The following is a 22,339-nucleotide window of genomic DNA, read 5'->3' as shown; positions in this document are numbered from 1 at the left end:
AGAGGGTACACTTAATTATTTATAAGTCAAACAAGAATTAACAAGCATTACAATTTCCGGTTATGATTTATCTTCTGTTATTGAAAAATTACTGTTTTGACGTAGAACTACGTCTTTCAGGAAGGGTGCCAAATCAGAAAACAGGTCACGTTTTTGTGAAATAAAGTTAACGTTAATAATCATTTTCGCAGCGAACAAATTCTGATAATTTGTACACCAATGGAATCGGAAATTTTCTAAGATTTGTTTGATATACTATACAGTACAATCCACTAATGTCTAAACTGTTTAAATTAATGAAAACTGGAAGCATTTTCATTTTCCCATACATTTGTTCGGCCGATTTGTGTGCATTCCCGAACAGAGCTGTCAATAACGAGCAACCGATACATTCGTTTCTGTCCGTTTTCAACATATTTGGTTTAAATAAGCCATACGCGATTTCTCGTTTGGTGGTCATCGAAGCAACATGATTGAGCGTCGAGCGGGAGTGGATTGTTTTCTTGACGAGTAAAGGAGGAGTATGGACTATAGTTTCTTTCCACAAGGGCCCTTCTCAGGGCTAGAGGCGGAAACCAAAAATAGAACAGAATGAAAACACAGATGCGAGTGAGCTAGCATAACACAACGAGCGAATATCATTCATGTCTAATGCTGATTTCACACACATACATACACACAGTTCGATACAAGGAGAGGAAGCCCTCTGTATCGAGGTGTGCTACGACAAAAAAGAGCAGCATAAGAGTATTTTTTGTGCTAGTGCGGATATGAAAGAGTATCCAGAATTTTAGAATATAGATAGACACTGATTTTTTTTAGAAAAAGTATGCTTTCAAATTCCAGCAGGATAACCTTACTGTTGCATGTTGTGGGGTTTGATTACATCTCAAGCGAAATATTGGAGCAATAGGGTTCATAGTTTGTGATCGATATCTGAGTGGGAAGTAGAAAGTCTGATGCGCGTTGATCCAACTAAACGAGAAGTGCTGATAGCTTTCGACTCTACTCGACTCTTTCAAGTCTACTGAAGTAATATCCGAATAATATCCGAAGTGATAAACAAGTGATAATTCCGTAGTTCTACGTCGAAAACTGCGGTCGTGTCCTAGATACAACCCATTACAATTTTTTTTTAAATATCCGGTATCCGACCGAATACCAAATCCGACAGGATACCGAATATCCGTTTCATCTCTAGATTAGACTGTTGTTATGTGCTTCCCGGTTGTAAAATAACTGCCTGCTCCTCGTTGCCTAGACTCTCTACTAGCTGACAAGAGAACTAAATTTTTCAACAAAAGAACAACGTTTTGCATGCAATCAAGTACCAAAATCGACAAAAAAGAGATTTCTGATGTTTAAAAATCATATTAGAGCCTTTAAAAATAAATGTTAGTAAAACACTCACTTATATTACCATTATAGGTACTTATATTACCATGATAGGTACTTCTACCCTATATCACAGGACTCACATACCTCCCCGATCCGAGAAGTTCCCATAGATTGTTGCAAATTGACAATTGATGTCCTTACTTAAGCCTACTCAACGGTACAATTAGTTCCACGATCAGAGCGCAAAACCACTCCACTGATTGTGGCATTAACTAAGCCGTCACTAATTACCGTCTTGCTCTTTCTCTCTCACGGGCACGCACCAGAGTAGGTAGTCCTGCCACAAATTAGCTGCAATGTATCGTTCGTTCGGTCCTCGATACCTCCACACCCCCCCAGATGTAGCTGTAGATGGTGGCAGCAATGGGCTGCTGATCCAGCGGTGGGAACCCATTCATGAAGACGTAAAAGCTGAGGCATAATAAAATATGCGGTATTTAGCTGGAAACAATAGCACCGGAATAATCCTCGCTCTTCGCTCTTCCATCCTTGGCAGGCTGGCCCTACGAGTGGTGGTGGTGGAGGTGGGGGTGCTTATACGGGCCTATTATTTCAGTCATTCTCAGTTAACGTCTCCATAGATCCAAGTTCACACTTTGTGTGCTGTTTCATTTACATACAGTGCAATGGCAGCTTGAATGAAGCGAAACTTTCACTCTAAAGTTATACAATGAGAAGCCTTGTGGGTGGGTCGGGAACATAAGAGGGTGGGTGAAGATTATCCCAGCCCACGCAGAAGTTTGCGACGCGGCGAAAGCGGTGCATCACGCCTAGCAGCAAAAATTTGCATACTTAAGGCTTACGCTCGGCCGTTGTCGGCTGCCTCCGGCGAGGAAACTGCTCCGGATGAACGAGACTGAAACAACACTCCTTCTAATCTGGTAAACGTTATACCGCGGAGACGAGAGCACGCGCACGGGGGCGAGAATGTTGATTTAGTATCCTGAAGTGAGTCCATAAGCTTGTTTGTGGACGCAATTTGCTTAGGACGGGAGTGTTGGTGAAAATTTAAATACCTCTGCGAGTGAGCGCCATCGCCGGAAATGTTCCGGCATCAATCAGAAAAAGAAGCACATTCCCAGAGCATCATGTTCCAATTTGCTTCCCTCCCCGGCAGTGGAACCCGGCGAGAAGTGAAATTTAATTATATTTCGAAGAGAAACTCATGTCAAGAACAAACGGTATCAGTTTCCTTTACCGCACCGCGGGTCGCGGAGATATTTTTCTTTCATATTTTTGTTATGGAAGGTTACATTAATAAGTAACAGACGGCGAGGGAAAACCGAGCGGAAACATGGAAATGGGATACTTGTTACGATTGAGCTACTCACTGGGCTGCTTCCTTTCGAACACGGACGAGTCGACAGCAGAGAGCGCTCCCCCGAGATTCCCATCCAAACTCAGCATGATCAGCATGCACCATGAGGAAGAGGACAAAATGTCGCATAGTTCCATCTTTCCGTGTGCTCCGTTGTTTTGCATTTCGTGCAGTTTTCAAAAGGATTCTCACGGATTCCTGGGGGGGGAGGAGGGAAAAACGACAACATGGAGGAGGTGGAGTTTTTGCCCTGCTTGATGGTAACTATGCTTGCATTGGTCCGATGGAATTTACATTGCTTTCGGAGGGACGATGCAAAAAAAAAGCAGTAACAAAATAAACTAAACGGTTGACAACATGTGTTGAAACAGTTGAAAAATGCTTACAGATATTTTATGGGAACTATTTCTGCTCTCGAGAGCAGTGGTCACAAATGGCTTCAACTTATTCTGATTCTGCTTCTCTGGAGTGGAAAAGTGTGATGCTCGTATCCGTGTTCCACAGGATGGTGCCGGTAACTTCAATTGTGCTCTCCGAAAGGGACCCTCCATTTGTTGAGTGTTGCATTTTTCACTTGGCAGACACACACACACACACACACACACACCCAGCTGCTGTTGAAATTCAACTCGACAGATAATATTTTTCCACATTGCATTCTTTTGTTTTGGAAAGTTAGTTTGAATCGCACCAATGATTGCAGTTAGAAGAGTATGACATTGCTTCAAAAATAGTACTTACATTCGATTCCTTCGAACTTTTGCTGATTACAAACAAAGGGCCTGGCCGGGTAAGGGAGTAAAAAGTGCCCCCAAACCAAATCACTAGCTGTATGGCAAATATTGTAAAGGATATTAAATAAGAAACTTTGGCGGTTTATTTGAACCCCTATGTGGTTTGACGTAGGATCTATAGTGAAAAACGTACTTTTTCGTTTATTTCACGGCATCCTCAATAGATCCGAGATAAAAATTTGAAAAAAATACTGAATGTACATCTTACCACGGTGTATCAAGAAAAATTATCAAAACAAATTTCATCAAAAATTTTAGTACTAAAAAAAATATTTAAATCCTGAAAATTTTTTTTTTGGGATTTAGAGATTCAGTACTACTCTAATTCATATTTAAATGTGCTCTTACGGCTTTTCTAGATTGATAAATATCTTCAAACTGTTTTTTTTTCAAATATCTAATAATAAAAATAAAATTAAAAAAAAATACACAGTACAAAAAAATGTTATAGATTTTCTGGCATTTCGAATTTTTGAAAAAAAAAAATATAACTTTGAGACCCACTCCTGCTCAAATTTTTATTCAAATGCGTTCGTATGTGTCTTTTTTCTACATGTGGCGTAATTTTTCCTGAATTTTGCATTGTGTGACACAAACATAATTTTCTTCATCGTCTGCATTATTATTTTAATTTTTTTGAAATCGATTATTTCATTGTATTCGTGGTTTTCAATTGAAAGATTAAAATAAAAAAAACAAATCGGATTTGTGGTCTCAAAGTTATATTTTTTTTCAAAATTTCGAAATGCCACAAAATCTATAACATTTTTTGAACTGTGTATTATAATTTTTTTTATTATTAGATATTTGAAAAAAAACAGCTTAAAGATATTTATCAATCTAGAAAAGCCGTAAGAGCACATTTAAAAATTAATTAGAGTAGTACTGAATCTCAAAATCCCAAAACAAATTTTCAAAAATTAAATATTTTTTTTAGTACTAAAATTTTTGATGAAATATTTTTTTGATAATTTTTCTTGATACACCGTGGTAAGATGCACATTCAGTATTTTTTCAAATTTTTATCTCGGATCTATTGAGGATGGCGTGAAATAAACGAAAAAGTACGTTTTTCACTATAGATCCTACGTCAAACCACATAGGGGTTCAAATAAACCGCCAAAGTTTCTTATTTAACATCCTTTACAATATTTGCCATACAGCTAGTGATTTGGTTTGGGGGCACTTTTTACTCCCTTACCCGGCCAGGCCCTTTGAAATACTTTGGATTTCATTACTTGCAGTTAGGTAGTTACACGATATAAATATTAACAAAGAAACCTTTTTTGTCCTGATATTTGCGTATACTTCAATGAACTTTGAAGTTGATGAATGCTAAAATTGATTGATTTCTGAGGCGAGATCAAGTGAGCTCTCCTAGAATAAAGGTGTAAGCTGACACATTGAGCTGCGAGCTTCTAAGAAGCGTTGCTTAACTATTCTCGATTCTATTTTTCAAACTATTGTCCTTTTTGTACAATATTCATAACGTTACCGTACGTGGTTCCCGTGGCCGAGTTGATTCCCGTTCTAGCTGGGAGATTTTCGTAAAGGAAATATCTTACGTCTTGCACTGACATTCGCGAACTTTGCCACACAGAAGACACGTCATTTAGCATAGAAATTCCAGCTGAGTACTAATGAAAATAAGAAATGATGCAAGTAACACGACGTTAAGGCGATGAAGTTCTTTTAGGAAAGATAGTACCTTCGAATAAGAAATATTATCTCAGGCGTAATAAAAGGTTTGATTAGTTTGATTAGTTTAATTAAAATTAAATATGTAAGTAAGTTATTTTTTTTTTGAACCCAGAAAAGCCATGAGAAAGGTAGGTTTGATGATGGGTTCCACATGATTTGACAGAGATTCAACAGAAAGTTATTTTTAAATCGTAACAGTGGATAAAAAGGGAATATATTTCAAGAATTCCAAGCGTAAATATCATATATTGACCCTGGTGAACTGATAGTATGACAAGATTGCTTTGTTTCCAAAACAATATTGTGCTTTTTCCGGGATTATTTATTTATTTGTTCGCATAATAACATAGGATTTTTTTGTCTTTATTTGGGAGACTTTCACTGCCGTTTTACGCATAGTTGTCCCATGTTACTTTTCGACAATTTTTACTTTTCTTCATAAAACTATGTTTTTATGCCTAATCTTCTAGAAAACCACAAAAAAAAAAACTTATTGTTTGTTTCCAACTTTTCAAAAAACAACATCATCCTCAACCATCCCATGTTGATATTCTGGGCATAGCTGTCCCATCATGTCTTTTTGTAGATCTATAATAAATGAATCAGTTCAAGTACAAGCATTTTATGTCACGCTTTCAGCAGGGGTAATGCACTCATGTCTGGTTTAGAAGAACGAACTAATTCTCAAACGAATAAAAAAAAAGATTAACAGAACACGTGTACACCTTGTTAGCGAATGCCTAATAGCAATGAGATTTATATTCTGCAGAGGTGTTGCAGATCACTTATTCAAAGAAAAAGATAGAATTGAGTGAAAAAACTCCAGAAAATATTTTTTCTTTAACTTCATTCAGTTTTCATAGTCATTTAATTCAGTAGTGTTTTTTTTGAAACTAAGTACAAATGATGGAAACTACCTAAAATTACAATTTTAATTATTACATGACTAATTTTTTTAAAAGGGCGCAATTCAAATGATTGATCTTACTTTTAAAAAATGTCTTATTAAAATATTATGTTTGACAAAGTTATTGGAAAAACAATAAACCGTTTGAGAACAATCACAATCATGAATTTAATATAAAAAACTTTAATATCTTTATGTCGTCTACATATCGTCAGGTCTTCACTTGCGTATAGTTTCTCAATATCGGAATCGGAACTCGATGAGATAATACTCGATACTTTTCTTCTAACGCACTATTTCGTCGTCACTACTTCCCTCGCTTTCAGATTTACTATTACGCCGTCCGGTGAAAATTTTGAGGATGAAAAAAAAACACATGTGCGCCTAAGAAAACAACTTTTTGGAATAAACAGAGGCCTAACCGAGTTGCGCAATTATTATTCTCATTCTCAAACTTGCAACTTGCTTCCTCTTTTAGCTTTTAATCTAACAAGCGCAAATAACAATGAAAACGAATCACGTGAAATGTGATATAGTTTATGAAGATTATTTTCCCAGAAAAGTTACATATGTTATTGGTATGATATGTTCACAGAATCTTCGCAATCGATTCAACAGAATATTCCGTATTCTCCAATAAAATTGTAGTTATTCATCGTCATCGAATATAGAATATAGGAGCAAGTACGTTCGGTTGAATTTCATTTTGACGTAGGATTACGTCTTTCGGAAACATATTGGGGTACAAATCGAAAATCGAAAATCGAGTACGTCGTGGAAATTGTCCAATTTCAAACACTTATTGCTCAGTCATTCATGATGGATTGATGAAATTTTTGCGTCAATAGATTTCGGCACTCCACTTCTGATTGGTCGAAATTGACGACACATGCGGCGGGTCCCTAACAGAGACATCAAAACCAAGATGCCTTTGGGAAATCATCATTACATAAAAGTAGGGGGGACTTTTGTTCCTACCGAAATGTGTTCCCTAACAGAGACATCAAAACCAAGCTGCCTGGGGGAAATCGTCATTGCAAATATATGCAAGTCGGGGGTTGCTTCGTAAAATTTCATATCAATGACCGATCGTTTATTGCGAAAATTTAGTCCAAGTGTGAGTGTAAAATTGTATATGGTAGCAATAGTGTTAAAAATAACTTGATATATGAAACGATTTATTCTAATTTCTTAACATTAAAAATCAAGGTGTGTTCCCGCTCGAGAATCGAGGTTTTGAAAAAATATGTAATCCGCCATTTTGTGGCGGCCGCCATCTGGGATTTTTAAAATCATGAAATACGCAGTTTTATAATGACTGCAGAGATAAAGGTGTGTTCCAAATTTTTGATCAATCGGTCAACAGGAAGGGGTTCAAATTTCTATTAATGTGGTGAAGCGCTACAGACAAACATGTTACAAACATACAAACATACAAATTATTGGGCAAGCTACATAAAACCGTTTAAAAAATCGATGGGTTGTATCCGAGACACGACTGCTTTGGACGTAGGACTACGCAATATATATTTTTTGACGTAGGACTACGTCTTTCATTTCTATACCGGCGTGTAAAATCAAAGTTTCGAAAACGAAATCGTTACGCCGGAGACCGAGATTTTGAGTGTTAATAGCTCCTAAACAACTGAACGAAATGGTATGATAAACACTTCATTCGAAAGATAGAATGTCTACGCGTTCTATACTTGTTACTTTCTGATCCAAAAAATTGTTTCAATAGTCTTAAAATTGCTTTCAAAACAGGCTATTGAAATCACCAATTGGTATATAAGCGAGCGCCGCTCGGAAATCCACTCAGTTCAAATTGAACAGCGATTGGAGCATGTTGTCGCTGTTGTGGTGAAGCTCTTCGTTTATCATGAAAGCACGGATGAACGGTGTCACCAAGAGCCTGTTTGTGCACCTTAGGCCAGAAGGGAATCCATCAGGAGGAGAGTGATGCCACAAACGGTTCCCCGGGAAGATATCGAAGCAGCCGCTACACACACACACACACACACATACACGCGCGGAATTCTTTCCGTTTGGATGCCATTCAGCATCGAGAAAGATCCGGAAAATAATCTGCCAGTTCCTCTGGGAATTTAAAAATACATTCAAGTGAAAGAGTTTATTTGAATGTTTTCTATCCATGTAACACTGTGATCAAATATGTTTCAATCAAGTGCTATTAACAGATGTTTATCGAGTTAGCATAAACCACTGGTGGGCTTCCAGTATCGAGGAAAATGTGGAAATATCTAATCGTTACTGAAAATAATCTGCCAGTTCCTCTGGGAATTTAAAATTACATTCATGTGAAAGAGTTTATTTTTCTATCCATGTAACACTGTGACCAAATACATTTGGTTTTGTGATTTTTCAATCAATCGCAAGCAACAGGATAGCTTCTGAAGATTATTCTTCCCCATCAGTAGGATATTTCCGTATCCAATATTGGATGCATAAAACCTTTTACCTCCAACGTAACGCTCTCGTTTTCGAAGTTCTCCAAATTCATTCATTCAGAATGAATTCAGATTCAACTTCAAACAAATGATCTCTAAATCAACGATAGTCCTACGTCACCCTTGCGGTTATACCATAGATATAACCCACCTCCTGTTTTTGAAATTTGCTTATCATTTCGGATATTATTTGCGAATACGTCGAAATTTCATAAATAACTCTTTAGCAACAAGTTCCGGTGACCCTGAAAAGGTGTCACCTGGTCATTTGTCGCAATTTGTTTCTTTAAAGGGTGTGTCACATCAAATTGCATCACGGAAAAAACGCTGGAGAAATTAATTTTTTAGGAATTATATCTTCAGCTTTCGCTTATAATCAGATAAGAGTGTATAGATCACGTTGGCCAACTCCATGCTGTCAATTTTTCGTAAATTTGGAAAAATGTCGTCGATCGAAAAAGAGCGTCGTGAATTAATCCTGCGCACTCATTTCGAGAATCCGGAGTTGTCACATCGGGACATCGGTAAGATGCTGGGAATCGTCCAATCCACGGTCAGCAGAGTACTAAAACGATACTTCGAGAACCTAACCATCGACCGGAAGGTGAAGAACGGCAAAAATGGATGCTCCGTCAGTGAAAAAGATCACAAGCGCGTAGTTAAGCAGTTTAGACGTGATCCGAGAAGTTCGGTCCGGGATGTCGCCAATAAGCTGAATTTGTCAAGTTCATTCGTCCAGCGGACCAAGCAGCGGGAGGGCCTGCGTACATACAAGGTTCAGAAGGCTCCTAACCGCGACGAAAGGCAAAACATGGTGGGGAAGACGCGAGCCCGGAAGCTGTACACCGAAATGCTGACGAAGCGACCTAGGTCAAAGCGGACTTTCGTCAGCTGCCAGGCCTGTTGTTCTTCTCCGCAGAGGACAAATTCAGCGTTCCGGAGGAGATTCGCAAGCAGAAACTATCCAAGTTTGCCAAAAAGTACATGGTGTGGCAAGCGATCTGCTCTTGCGGAAAGCGGAGCGCCCCCTTCGTGATGACCGGCACGGTAAACGGGCAGGTTTACCTTAAGGATTGCCTACAGAAGCGCTTACTACCACTATTGAAGCAGCACGAGGGCCCGACCATCTTCTGGCCGGATCTCGCTTCGTGCCACTATTCAAAGGACGTGTTGGAGTGGTTGTGCTCCCTTGGCCGAGTGGTTAGCGTCACAACTAACATGCCGGGTGTTCGGGTTCGATTCTCGTTCTGGTCGGGGGAATTTTTCGTCAAAGAAATTTCCTCCGACTTGCACTGTGATCACGCGTATTCTAGAGCTTGCCACTCAGAATGCATTCAAGGCGTGTTACTTGGCATAGAAATCTCAACTAAGTACTAATAAAAATGACGCAAGTAATACTACGTTGAGACGGCGAAGTTCCTCTAGGAACGTTAGTGCCATTGAAGAAGAAGAAGAAGAAGAAGTTGGAGTGGTACGAAGCCAACGGGGTCACCTTCGTGCCAAAGGAAATGAACCCGCCCAACGCGCCGTAGCTTCGCCCAATAGAGAAATATTGGGCGATTATGAAGCAGGCCCTCCGGAAGAACCCAAAAGTTGTCAAATCGGAGGCGGACTTCAAGAGAAAATGGATTTCTGTTCAAAAAAAACTACAACCTGACGTTGTACAGAACCTTATGGACGGGGTAAAGAGGAAGGTGCGAGCATACGGGCTTGGGCTCGAAGTATGAATAAAAAGAAAATACCAAAAGTTGTTTAATAGTTTTTTTTACTGTCTAAAATTTTCAAAAGGATCGGTCTACTGGGCGAATCTCTACAGCGTTTTTTCCGTGATGCAATTTGATGTGACACATCCTTTACATCAATGTACGCATTGCACTGAGTCGGATGGTTGTGATAATTGCAATGTCAAATGCACTTCAAGTGAAATATTCGTTAGCGTTCACAGCTCGAGGGGAAACATAAAACACAAAATGAGTAGAATAGGCGACCTTGGTTGTTCCGGGCACAGAAAGATTCTGAGAATTTTCCTCAGAGAAGATGCAATACTTATACGCTAGCGACAACCTACCTACTATGCAAAGGTGGAGTTTACTTCGCAAATATTCTCTTTTCGCTATTCCCATTCGTTGTTTCTATTCTAGCGGCTGCATAAGTTGCCCGTTATTGACAGCTCTGTTCGGGAAAACACACAGATGGACAGAACAAATGTATGGGGAAATTCGAATGCTTCCAAATTTCATCAATTTAAACCATATACAGACTATGGGATTGTAATGTATAGCATATCAAACAAATCTTAGAAAATTTCCGATTCGATTGGTATGCGAATCGTTAAAATCCGCTCCCAGCAAAAATAGTTATTAACGTTAACTTTATTTCCTAAAAATGTGACATGTTTTCTGATTTGGCACCCACCCAGACGTAGTCCTATGTCAAAAAAGGAAAGCATGAGTCTTTCAGGTGTATTGGTATGAGGGTGTCTTGGCTAAATCAACCGCCGAAGAACATCCAGCGCCTATTATGGCAGGTCGCTCAAATATAAAATCGGGAGCTGCACTCGCGTTGCCAAACATCCAATACGTGGTAAGAAGAGAGAATCCCAGAACCACACAGATTGTGTTGGATCTGAATTCCAAAACAACGAACCGAGGGGCTTCCAAATGTCGAAATCAGTACCGTGCTACATTGTGTTTGATTGTACTCCATGCTTAGGGTGGCCGTCTTACCCCGTCCTTACCTACATCTAAAGTGCTTTTGATTTTTGTTCATTGATTTTCAAACAATTTATATATGGCCAAATTTTTATAGATTTTAAATCATCGTTAACATTGTTGTAGTTTGTGTAAATCTGGACATCCTTCGCAAAAACATGCAAAGAACAGTTTTTATAGTTCCTGGCAGATCGTTGATGCAAAGAGTGAGCAAAATTGGACCTAGGACGGATCATTGGAGCATTTCTGATATAACTGGGAAAAAATTTGAATATGTATCGTTTATACATAGAAATCGTTGTTGTCGGGCGAAAACGCCATAAAAGTCGTGGATTGAGCAATAGGTGGTTTAATAAACGACATCCGAAAAAGGGAACGATGGGAAAAAGAAAGCACTACTGGGTCTACAATAAAGCTCTTTATCGAAGGCACAACAAAAGCTTATTGAACGATCCAATTCTATAATATTCGAATAAAGCATTTGAAAACGACCGTTCGACCTGAAAGGATGGAAGGATCAGGTATGAATTCCGATGAAGAACAAGACCCAGTAGCAACTTTGGATTTTCCATTTTTCTCATCAGGATCCAATAGTTTTATCTTGGACTTTACTTCCGCTGATCACGCCAATCCAGAGGGATACTGCTGTCGTCGACAAAATACCAAATCGACGAGCAATTTGAGTCGCCAACGCAACAGGGACTCTAAGCCGCGGCTAGGCTTATCACAACGAGATTCCGCCTGGCCACATCACACTATCACACACCCACACACACATATGTAAGTTAATAAACATGTTAAGTTTTATTTGAAAACTGAATCCTTGATTTGCGTCCACATAGAGAGCGAGCTGACCTTGAGCCTCCGAGGATCAAGCTCGAGCTAGCCAAGTGAAAAGATGCGCACTCAAGTGAATAGCCCACCCTCAATGGTCCCCGTGGCTTAGACCAGATAATTCGTAACTTTGACGAAAAAAAAATAATTTTTTTGCATCGATTTCAAAAAAGTGTCAAACACAGGATTTTTATAGCGTTTTACAAAATTCACTGTAATTCTGCAAATATCGCAGTAAGTTCGCATGTTTGTAGGCAAATATTACGGTATCACGATTAAATTGGACGTTCTTTCAATCATTGAAAAGTTTCTACAATATTTTTTACTTGTTTCAATATAGAAAAAGCTTAAATACAAACATATTCCAACACCGTTTCGATTTCACTCGAACTACTTTTCTTGAGCCATTTTATCTAAATCAGCTTGAATATGAGTAATAAAATAAGCATGTTTCATTAGTTTTGGAAATCGCGCTTCTGGAACAAATCTGGAGTAGAAATCCAAGATATCATGGTTTTCAAATTTGTCACAAAACTCTAAATCACACTGCGTTTGAATGAGTTTCATCTGCATGTTTTCAGCGGTATGTGCATTATCGAAACTGAATGGGGTACAGAAAATTGGAAAATTCTTTCATGTGCTTTGAAGTACCAAAATCTACGAGAAAATTCAACATTAATCGACTGGAGTGCATGAACATTTTTCCTAGTTGTCGACACTTGAGAAATTCTCAAAATTAAAATTTCCCTTTTGTTGTTTGAACTTGAGTTCATTTTCGAGTGAAAAAAAGTATAAAGAAACGAAGCTTGGAACTCACAATGATCCAATACGTGCGAGTTGATTGATGATTTGGACGATATCCTTCAAGACATCCTCGAATCCTACATCCATAGGAAAAAGGCAAGCCAATTTCTCGTTAACTTCAAAATCCCTCTCTCATCTATCACCACTAAATAAAATATATAGTCGGCAGCTCGTTCTTTCAAACTTTCAAACAAATAATTTTTGCTCCCTACTCAGCCAATTTCCCAGTACAGGATGAGGCAAACCCGGTTTAACTGCCGTTACTTGTACGAATTTATGCGAGTGTGAGCAGAACAGAATCAAAAACGTGAAAAAGTCCTTTTGAGTACTAACGAGAAGAGAAACGGAAAAGAAAACAGAAAATGATCAGCTTGGATACACACTATCACAAAGTTATTTTTATTCAATTGCGTGGAATAATTTTCAACCATATTCTTAATTTCGCTCATATGATTTTGTTTTCAAATCAGGCTGCGGGCCGCATGAACAAGGCTGGAGAGTTGGCCACCACTGTTCTAAAGAATTAATATCAAAACAATAATTTTGGGCGGGACGAAGTTCGTCGGGTCAGCTAGTGTAGAATAAAATTGAATAAGCCTGCCTGTAAAAATTATGGTTTTGTTTTCCCAAAAATCGGCACGAACTCTCCGGGCAGCCCAATATTAGCTATCTTGAGTTTTTCCTGATTTTTATTTGCATTCTTCCTGAGTTTTGAAAACTATAGTTGGCCTGCTTCGAATAGGCCTGGGATGAAATATACCGGAAGAACCAGAAGATGTTGATAGTAGACTGACTGAACGAGTTTTTCCTGGCCCAAACAAAGTCTGGACCACCGTAAAATTACAACTGTGTCGATACATTGAAAGAAATACTAGAAGTCAGGTGTAATTTTCAGGACACGTGCGAAGACTTCAGTAAAATATCTCTAACATTTTTTTACTTATATGTAAGATACACGGAGCCGAGATTAAACATATTCATCTGACGGCTTTTGGCAATTGTTGCAAGAATTTCACGAGTTCACGAGACTTGTTAAACTATTATTGTACAATTCTTCAGCTTATGTTCACAAACATACATATATACAAAACGTTGCTTTTTTTGGTTGGTGACCTCTGACCATCTTATCACTTTAGCTGAAATAGTACAGGGTCTTTTAGATTAAACGCTCAAATTTTAATAAATTCTACAAAAGTGAACCAATTTTTATTTTAAAAAAAACCAAAATAAAGCTTATTTTCGGACATTTTCGATGTCCTTTTTTCGATAAAGCGTTTTAAACGGTGAACACAATTCTTCATGCACAACTCTAACACTACAACTTTGATGCTGTTGCGGCTTATTAACATAGCAACGGTCCTTCACGTACCCCCAGAGGAAGTATTCGACGACGAGACATGTTGAAATTATTACCATAAGAGGATAAAGTTTCATTAAGCCTTCGGTTGCTCGAGTAATACGATTTCACTAAAAATACACCTTATTGTAAATTGTACATCTTGACACTAAAACCCGATCAGACTGAATGAGTAGCCGAATATTATCGTCCCGAAGTGCGGAATGCAGTGTTACCATCAACGGAGCGAAAAAAGATTTTTTTTTTTGCGTGAGCGTTCAATCCGAAAGACCCTGTAGTACAAATATATACGGTAATTTACAAATAATAATACGAAAGGTCACGGACGATTATAGCTTTGTTCAGTCACCGCAATTATTTCAAGTTTCAAATAAATAAAACATTAAAACCGCTTCATGGTAACCATTGCAAGCTATATTTGGCAATGCATAAAAACCAACAACAATATGTGTGCGTGTGATGCATGAACTATATATTCTCTTCACCAGGCGGCAAGGAAACCGACGCTCTGTATCATTTCATCGAGTTCTACCATGGATTTGAAGTTATGAACAAAATCGCACCACGATTTTATTACAGTAATGTGAAGGTGCTTTTTCGATCAGGTAGTTTGAGCATGTTTTTTGAATTCGAAGTTTTTAATGGAGGCTTTTTACCAATTCAGAAATCTATGAGCGCCATTCATCGAGATTGGTTCTGACGCTCATACATTCACTGTCAGGTGGAATCATGTTCTTATAACGTCGGCTTTTGTGACAACAATGAAATGACATTTGTCTTGATACTTTCGGGGTAAGAAGGCAATCTATAATACTCCGCTCTTCGAGCATTCGCAATTTGCGCCCATAGTATCACTAATTAAGAACCAGTCCCCACATTCATGGGCTACTTCGTGTACAGCTTATTATAACAATGATTTGAGTGATTCAGAACGCTAGTTGCAGACGATGGAGCGAAATTTCATTAGGTGCAACCTAGGTAGTGCGGACTGAATCAAAACGGCTGTCAAAAAAGATCCAATTGAAATGTCAAAAGAGATCCAACGATCAGGAGTGTTATTTTCCTTATGATAATCAACACTATAAAAGAGGTATTGTTGTCAAGGGCAAAAATAATTAAAATTATAAAATGAACGAACTACATTTTCCCGTTAATTGTTTAATTAACCATTGCATCTCTGAAAGAGCATCTCAGTCTTTCACTAAGCAACGCATTTTTAATGTCCCCTCTCTTTGACATAACGTTTTTCCGAACGAAATAAAAACAAACGAAGTCAAAGTCACGTAAATGTTTACTCCTGCGATTTGAAAATATTCGATAAAAAGTGGAAGGAAGAGATGCCAGATGATTTTAAAAAAAAGTCTGTAAAAATATGTGAATGTCTGTTAAAAATGTGGAAAAGTCTGTAAAAGTGTGCAGATCTATAGAAATGTCTTTTAACGTTAATTTTCACATATTCATTAATACTTTGTACATCGCGATGCACGTAAGATTGTATTTTGTATACATATACAGCCATTCCATGCCAAACCAATATAGTGGTTCTCAGATCTTCGTCAAAAGTGGTAATTTTGTTCTTTATCGCAAAACATCAAACTCGTGTTTTTTTATTTTTTTCATTCGGGTGCCCATTTCCATTTTAGGGTGATCCAAAAAATTATTTTTTCCACTTTTCCCAAAATGACTTTTTTCAAAAATTTATAACTTTCGAACCACTTAAATCGGTTAAGTGGTTCGAAAGTTATAAATTTGATCGACATATCAAATGTGATCGACATATCAAATTGAAGCCAATGAGCTTTAATTGAGAAATATTGAACTTGCAGATAATATGGATCCTATTTTCGTAATTATTGATTGTAGTCGTTTTTTAATGTTTTCATGGCTTTGGACTTGGGGGCGCTATATTTTTTTATATGTTTTCTTGAAAGCTGAGAGTTTTTTACATAAAATATCTCAATATCAGAGATGCTATTTTTTTCGTTTTTGAAATATTCAGAACTAATCGATGGTTCGAAAAACAATTTTCCCCATTTTTCCCACTACAAAAAGTCATAACTTATGAACTATTGGACCGATTCATATCATCGACATATCAAATTGAAGCTGACGAGTTATTTTTCTTTGAAAAAATATTACTTTTGAGAAAAATTTAATTTTTGTTTTTGTAATTATTGATTGAGTTAGTTTTTCATAGTTTTCTCGGTTAAAGATAGGAGCGCTCTATTTTTTCTTATATTTTTTTATGGAAAGCTGAGGATTATTTACCAAACATATCTCGACATCCGAGATGCTGCAATTATCGTTTTTAAGTTATAATTTTGTAAATTTAACATGTTTTAAGTCTTCGATCAATATTCATATGTGACTAAACTAGACCTATGCTACTAGAATCCAATCTTCCCGCAAGTGTGATATTTTTCAAATTATGCTTATTGGCTTCAATTTAATATATCGATCATCTAAATCGGTTCAGTAGTTCAGATGTTATGATTTTTTGCGGAAAGTTATTTTTGGACAAAGGGGGAAAAATGATTTTTCGAACCACCGGTTAACTTTGAAAAAATCATATCTAAAAAACGAAAAAATAGCATCTCTGATATCAAGATATGATATGTAAAAAATCCTCAGCTTTCAAGAAAAAATATAAAAATATATAGCGCCCTCTAGTCCAGAGTCATAAAAAAATAAAAAACGACTACAATCAATAATTACTAAAATATAATAATTTTTTCGCAAGTTAAATATTTTCCAATAAAAGGCTTTGTCATTAGTTTCAATTTTATATGTCGATCATCTAAATCGGTTCGGTGATTCAAAAGTTAATAATTTTCATTTGTGATTTTTGGGAAAATGTGAAAAGAAATTGATTTTTCGGACCACTTAATAACTTATGTGTTGTAAGTGTGTTTAAATATTTCAACGATCTACACATACATACGCGCTGTTAATTTTTATAAAAATCTGTATTTCTTCGTTGATATATTGGACATCCACCAAGGCTTGCGGTCTTATCGTTGATGAAATTTATAAGAAAATGCAGTGTATATTTTCCATCCGCCATGCAAGGCTATACAAGTTTTAGATCACCACACGGCCATGTATCATGTCTGTGGTTACAATATCGAACAGTAACCCATATTTCGTCATAAGCAGACCCGAAAGCGAATGTAAGTTGTTGAAAATAGAATGAAAATTTTTATTCGATGTTGTTAAAATACTCAGAAGACATAGTCCTGACCCTAACTTAACTATTTTTCAATAAATCTCCTTGCATTTCAGCAAAACAATCTTATCTAGAACAGAATATAATTATCAGAGACAATTTTCGTTCAAGATTTTTCCTTACCTGCAGAGAATGAAATTTTTCATTAATTGTGAATAACCGTATACTCTCTTTCGTCTGTAATGATGTCAGGGCAAAAGTACTTATGTGTGTGAGTTCCAAACTAAACTATGGAAAAATGTCATATGGTGAGTGAAATATCTTTGATGTGATGAATAGAGCCTCTTATTTTTTCAAAAACCTGTGAAATATTGTTATATCCAAAAAGTCTACAACAAAAATAAGTATTTTACAGATATGTCTGTAAATTTACAAACATGTTTGTAAATCTGGCATCCCTGGTGGTCTGAAAATTTATTGCAAGAAATCGCTTGAAAACATGCATGAATTTGCTTGAAAATGAAGTGGATTGAGTCCGCACCACTTAGGGTGCAACCATTTTTCCACATTTGTACTAATCAAATTAGAATATCATTTCCAGCGGCGTTCCATTACACACAAATCCACCCATGAAACGCATTCGCCGTAATGAAATCCTGGCCTGCAATTAAATTAAACCATCATGGAGAGTGAACAAAAAACATCCTGCACATCAGGCCGGATGTTATCCCGGACTGAAGAGAGAGAGATTGTGGCAGTTCTCCACACCAAGCGACGAAGCATTTATCCTAAAATGCAGAGTAATAATATATGGAATTAAATGAGTTATGCCTCAGCTCTTTCCCCCGCCCCAGGATTCCTAGCACTCGCACTGAAACTGGTGCGATAAAGGAACATTTGTCGGGTGCTGGTTTTGTCCGGCCAAGTTCGGCCAAAGCACGTTCGACGCGTTAGATGACTGGTTGTTGGGGACATGATAGTGTTTTTTTTCTTTGCTCGTGAGTGTATGTTGGGAATTCTAACTGATAGCGCGAAAGGGACACTCGTTTGTGATGTTCAAATTTGTGCTCCATGTCATGTGGCCAGGGAATGGATGAGGGTAATAGCGACGATAAGGGCTTTGAAATCGACCGGTCCGATGCGTTCAACAGTGACTGAAGGGTGAACGATGGAACGTGATTTGCATTGGAAATGAGCACCGTTTTGATGGCTACATTTGCATACGACACTTTGAGCGAGCGCTCAGTAATCTGAAACATATCCAGCTGTCATGAAATTTACCCGGCTTCTGAAATGCAAAATAAAATCAGTCAAAATATATTCATTTTAAACTTTCGGGAAACTTACTCTATGCGGAGGAAGCAAACAATCTGTTCGTTACAAATCACCATGTAAAGTTTAGATTTCGCTTTTTTCCTCTGAGATCAGTGTATTTTTATTGCCAAGCATAGCTCCCGGGCATTTGATATAATTTGATTTTGATGAGTTGAGTTTCCATTCCTTCGGAAAGTTTGCACTGACTTGCAAGCTTCTGTTTACCACTGGAAAATTCTCCCGCTTTCCTTTGCTTTCTGCCGGGGAAAGCATCTCATAATTTAAACCTGCCAGGGAAGCAAGTCTTTCTGAATATCCTGTCCTTTTTTCTTGTTCTCTTGTTCAGCCTGGTTTTTATTTCTTCCCTCCGCTGCATTATATTTGCTGACTTTATGAATTTGAAACAAGTGAAAAAAAAACAATGGGAAATTTATTTTATTTTTACATTGTTTTTTTTTCGCTTTGGGTATATTTGCTGGGTAAGTTTGCTCTTGATTGAGTTGCTCCACTCGACGGAACTGTGTACAGTTTCTCATTCATTGCTAATATTGCTAGAGAATACAATGGGCAATATGCTGTGTAGTATTATTTTATGGAATGTACTGGTATTGTGTTGTTTCTGTATTTCATCCTAATTTTAATGCACTGGGAGTACTCTTACATTTTATTACATCTTTTTTTTATAGAAACGATTTGTTCAGTTTTAGGTTCAGGATTAGAATGATAATATCAATCATCAAATTCTTACGGTTCGAAGAGATGAGAAGGTTAATCGGTGATCTGACGTACCTGGAGGGATTGTCACGGCCCCTTGGTCGGTGCGCCTCACCATGAAACATAAACCACCTTCCATTCAGCGGGAGTAGCGAGAAACGTCAACGTTTGGACTCTCGGACGTAACATTGTCATTTTGTTATCTCGATTCTTCCTCGGGCGCCATTCTGAAAAGAAAATTATCTTTGAATTCCAGAGCTAGATGAAAAAAAAAATTATATTAATTGAGTGCTTCATCTATACTGATCTAGTAGGGTAGGGCGGGGCTAGTTGGTCATAGAGGTAAATTGGTCAGTGACGATATCTTGGAATCTGAGCGTCCAAAAAATTAGCGATCTATGTATGAAAAATAGCGAATTGCTGATACAAAAAAAAAAAAAGCAAATTGGAAAAACTTTTTATTAAGTAGGTTAAAAAATACAGACATGGTTCCGATTTTGCCAAAAATCATTCACGGTTTGCGTATTTTAAAATGTGTTCTGAAACTGGTTAACAACCATGAAAAAACGGCTCAAACGTAAAACAAAGGTTTATTGTACTTATTAGCTTTAAGTGTTAATGGAAATCGCTTTTAAAATTATTTTTATTGAATTTTCACGAATATTCTTTTTCATATATAGAGGGTCTAGTTGGTCACACAAATTGCTCGTTTGAGAGCAACGCATATAAAATTTTCAGGTATGCCGTGTATAAATAACTATAGAAAGCATATGTTTTACTGCTAAACCCTGTGTATTTGAAACGAGACAACCACCACACATACCACTTGCAATATAATTGTCATATTTATATTTTTGGCTGTAAAATTTTCATTAACTATAATAAACGCCCACATTGAATATCAGAACTCACAATATTGCATTGAGTAATGTAGCACACCTGGAGGCTATTTCTATATACTTTGGGGCGAACGATACAAATGTCATCAAAACAAATGCAAGCAAGAATGCAAGCGGTTGTGCGTCACAGGGATGCCAGGTATTTTTTTCAAAAGTCTTGACATGGTACGAGAAAATGTCTTCACCATAATATCGAAGGAAAGTTCTTCACAAAAAAACGGAACTGAGATAACTCTTTGTTTATTTCAGCTTTGAAATTTTAGTTGTAACTCAAACCATATCCATGAAACTAATTGTAGAAAAGGTATGTAACCGGAAATCCTTCGATTTGTGAAGTGGTCGTTTGAATAATCTAGGTTAATCTATTGTATAGTAGGGTCTGTTTTATCAGGGAGTCGAATCACGAGCTTAAACTTTCGGGGTTAAATATTCACCAAACAACGACGCATATACTTTTAGTAAGCTACTATTTCTCGTAGTCCAAAATCTAGAATCCAATCTTTATTGCGATATAACACATGTACTTTCCAACTATGGCTACTGGTGACCGGCTAATAGTTACTCTAACGATTAAAGCAAAATTAAAAGTGATCGAGGAAAAGGAACTGCCTAAAAACTGACCAATTGCGCAACACTAATGGTGCGTTTTCAAGATACGCTGCGTTCAGCAGTCGGTTTAAGAGCTGGATTCTACACAGATTAAATTATTTAAAAATGCGAATCAAATCTAATCTTAAACTTATCAGGGCCAAAATAATAGAAATTCAATGTCACAATCATTTGAATTTTCGAGTGCAAATGAACTAATGTCTTCTAGAGACAATATGTATTCAGACCGCTTCGTTCGCTCAGACTAAAGCCCTACTTTTTTGACGATATTTTCGGCCAATAGTTAGAATTTCATGGAAATAATATCTTTTAAAAATCCACGTACGCTGTCATACTGAAATGTCTACACATATTTCATAACGTCTTCAAAATGTATTCACAAAATCAATATGAAGACATGTCTTCAAACCTGGCATCTCTGGTGCGCCACAAAGTGGAAGAGAGACGTAATCGCTAGAAAAGATTGCCTGACTAATTTCCAACAACGATGATAATTTGAAGTTTTCATGAATTTGTTTTTCTACTTGCTACATGATATTTGTTAACTGTTTCTGTTTTGATTTAATCAATTAATTTTTAATAAAGGAAACTTCTAATGGAAAAAGCTTATTATTTGCTCAAAAAGAACATGCCTATTATTGACCAACTTACCCCGTGTGTGGGGTTAGTTGGTCAATTTATTCTGAAATATAAAGACGTTGAATAAAAGAAAAATGTCAAATAAATGATTCTCTGGTTATTTTTCATTGAAAGGGTAAAAGGTAAGCTTCATTGTGGTACATAACATTCTAACGCAAAACCTCGTACTACAAAGTTATACCCAAATTTATTCAAAAATGACCAACAAGCCCCACCCTACCCTACTATATTTGTACTTACCTAGTGCTAAACGTAGATTTTCGAAGTGCTTTATAAACACGGTGACTATAATAATATGTACATGGTACAAAAAGAGAAACTTTCCTAGTACGGGACATTAACTTACAATATTATTGTTCTTAAAGATAACCTCAATATTAAGGGAAGGTGAACACATTGAAAGGACAAAAGAGGAAAAGGAATATTAAACGATTATTCACCCGGAAATCTCCCATCTTCCTCAACATCTCGTGGGCCTATTGCCAACAGTATCTATTTCATATGTTTCTATCAAAAAATAACATAATCACTTAATAGACCAACGGAACTTTCCGCTTGAATAATAGTTAAATAACATGTATTTTTTTCCATTTTCAGGTGAGGAATCACATCCGCTCTACAAAAATCAAATCTAAAAGGTACACATTATGAACTTGTTCAATATGGATGTTTGTAGCTTTAATATTTGATTTGTCGGGCTCAAGGG

General features: G+C 37.1%; 1 protein-coding gene across 5 annotated transcripts in view; it reads left to right on the top strand.

Annotated features, from left to right (window-relative positions):
* LOC129771009 (uncharacterized) overlaps window positions 1-22,339 on the top strand; it is a 493,902-nt gene that overhangs the window by 109,317 nt on the left and 362,246 nt on the right. Inside the window, exon 1 of one of the 5 annotated variants that reach the window (XM_055774241.1) lies at window positions 22,258-22,271. The exons of the other annotated variants lie outside the window; for them this stretch is intronic. The gene's annotated coding sequence lies outside the window, so the exon portion shown is untranslated. Of the gene's footprint in view, window positions 1-22,257; window positions 22,272-22,339 lie in introns of those variants that run through there. 5 annotated transcript variants of the gene reach the window in all.

The sequence above is a fragment of the Toxorhynchites rutilus genome, chromosome 2 (assembly GCF_029784135.1).
Source record: "Toxorhynchites rutilus septentrionalis strain SRP chromosome 2, ASM2978413v1, whole genome shotgun sequence".
Taxonomy (NCBI): Eukaryota; Metazoa; Arthropoda; class Insecta; order Diptera; family Culicidae; genus Toxorhynchites; species Toxorhynchites rutilus.
Note: the sequence above shows the minus strand (reverse complement) of the source record. Positions and strands in the feature narration are given on the sequence as shown.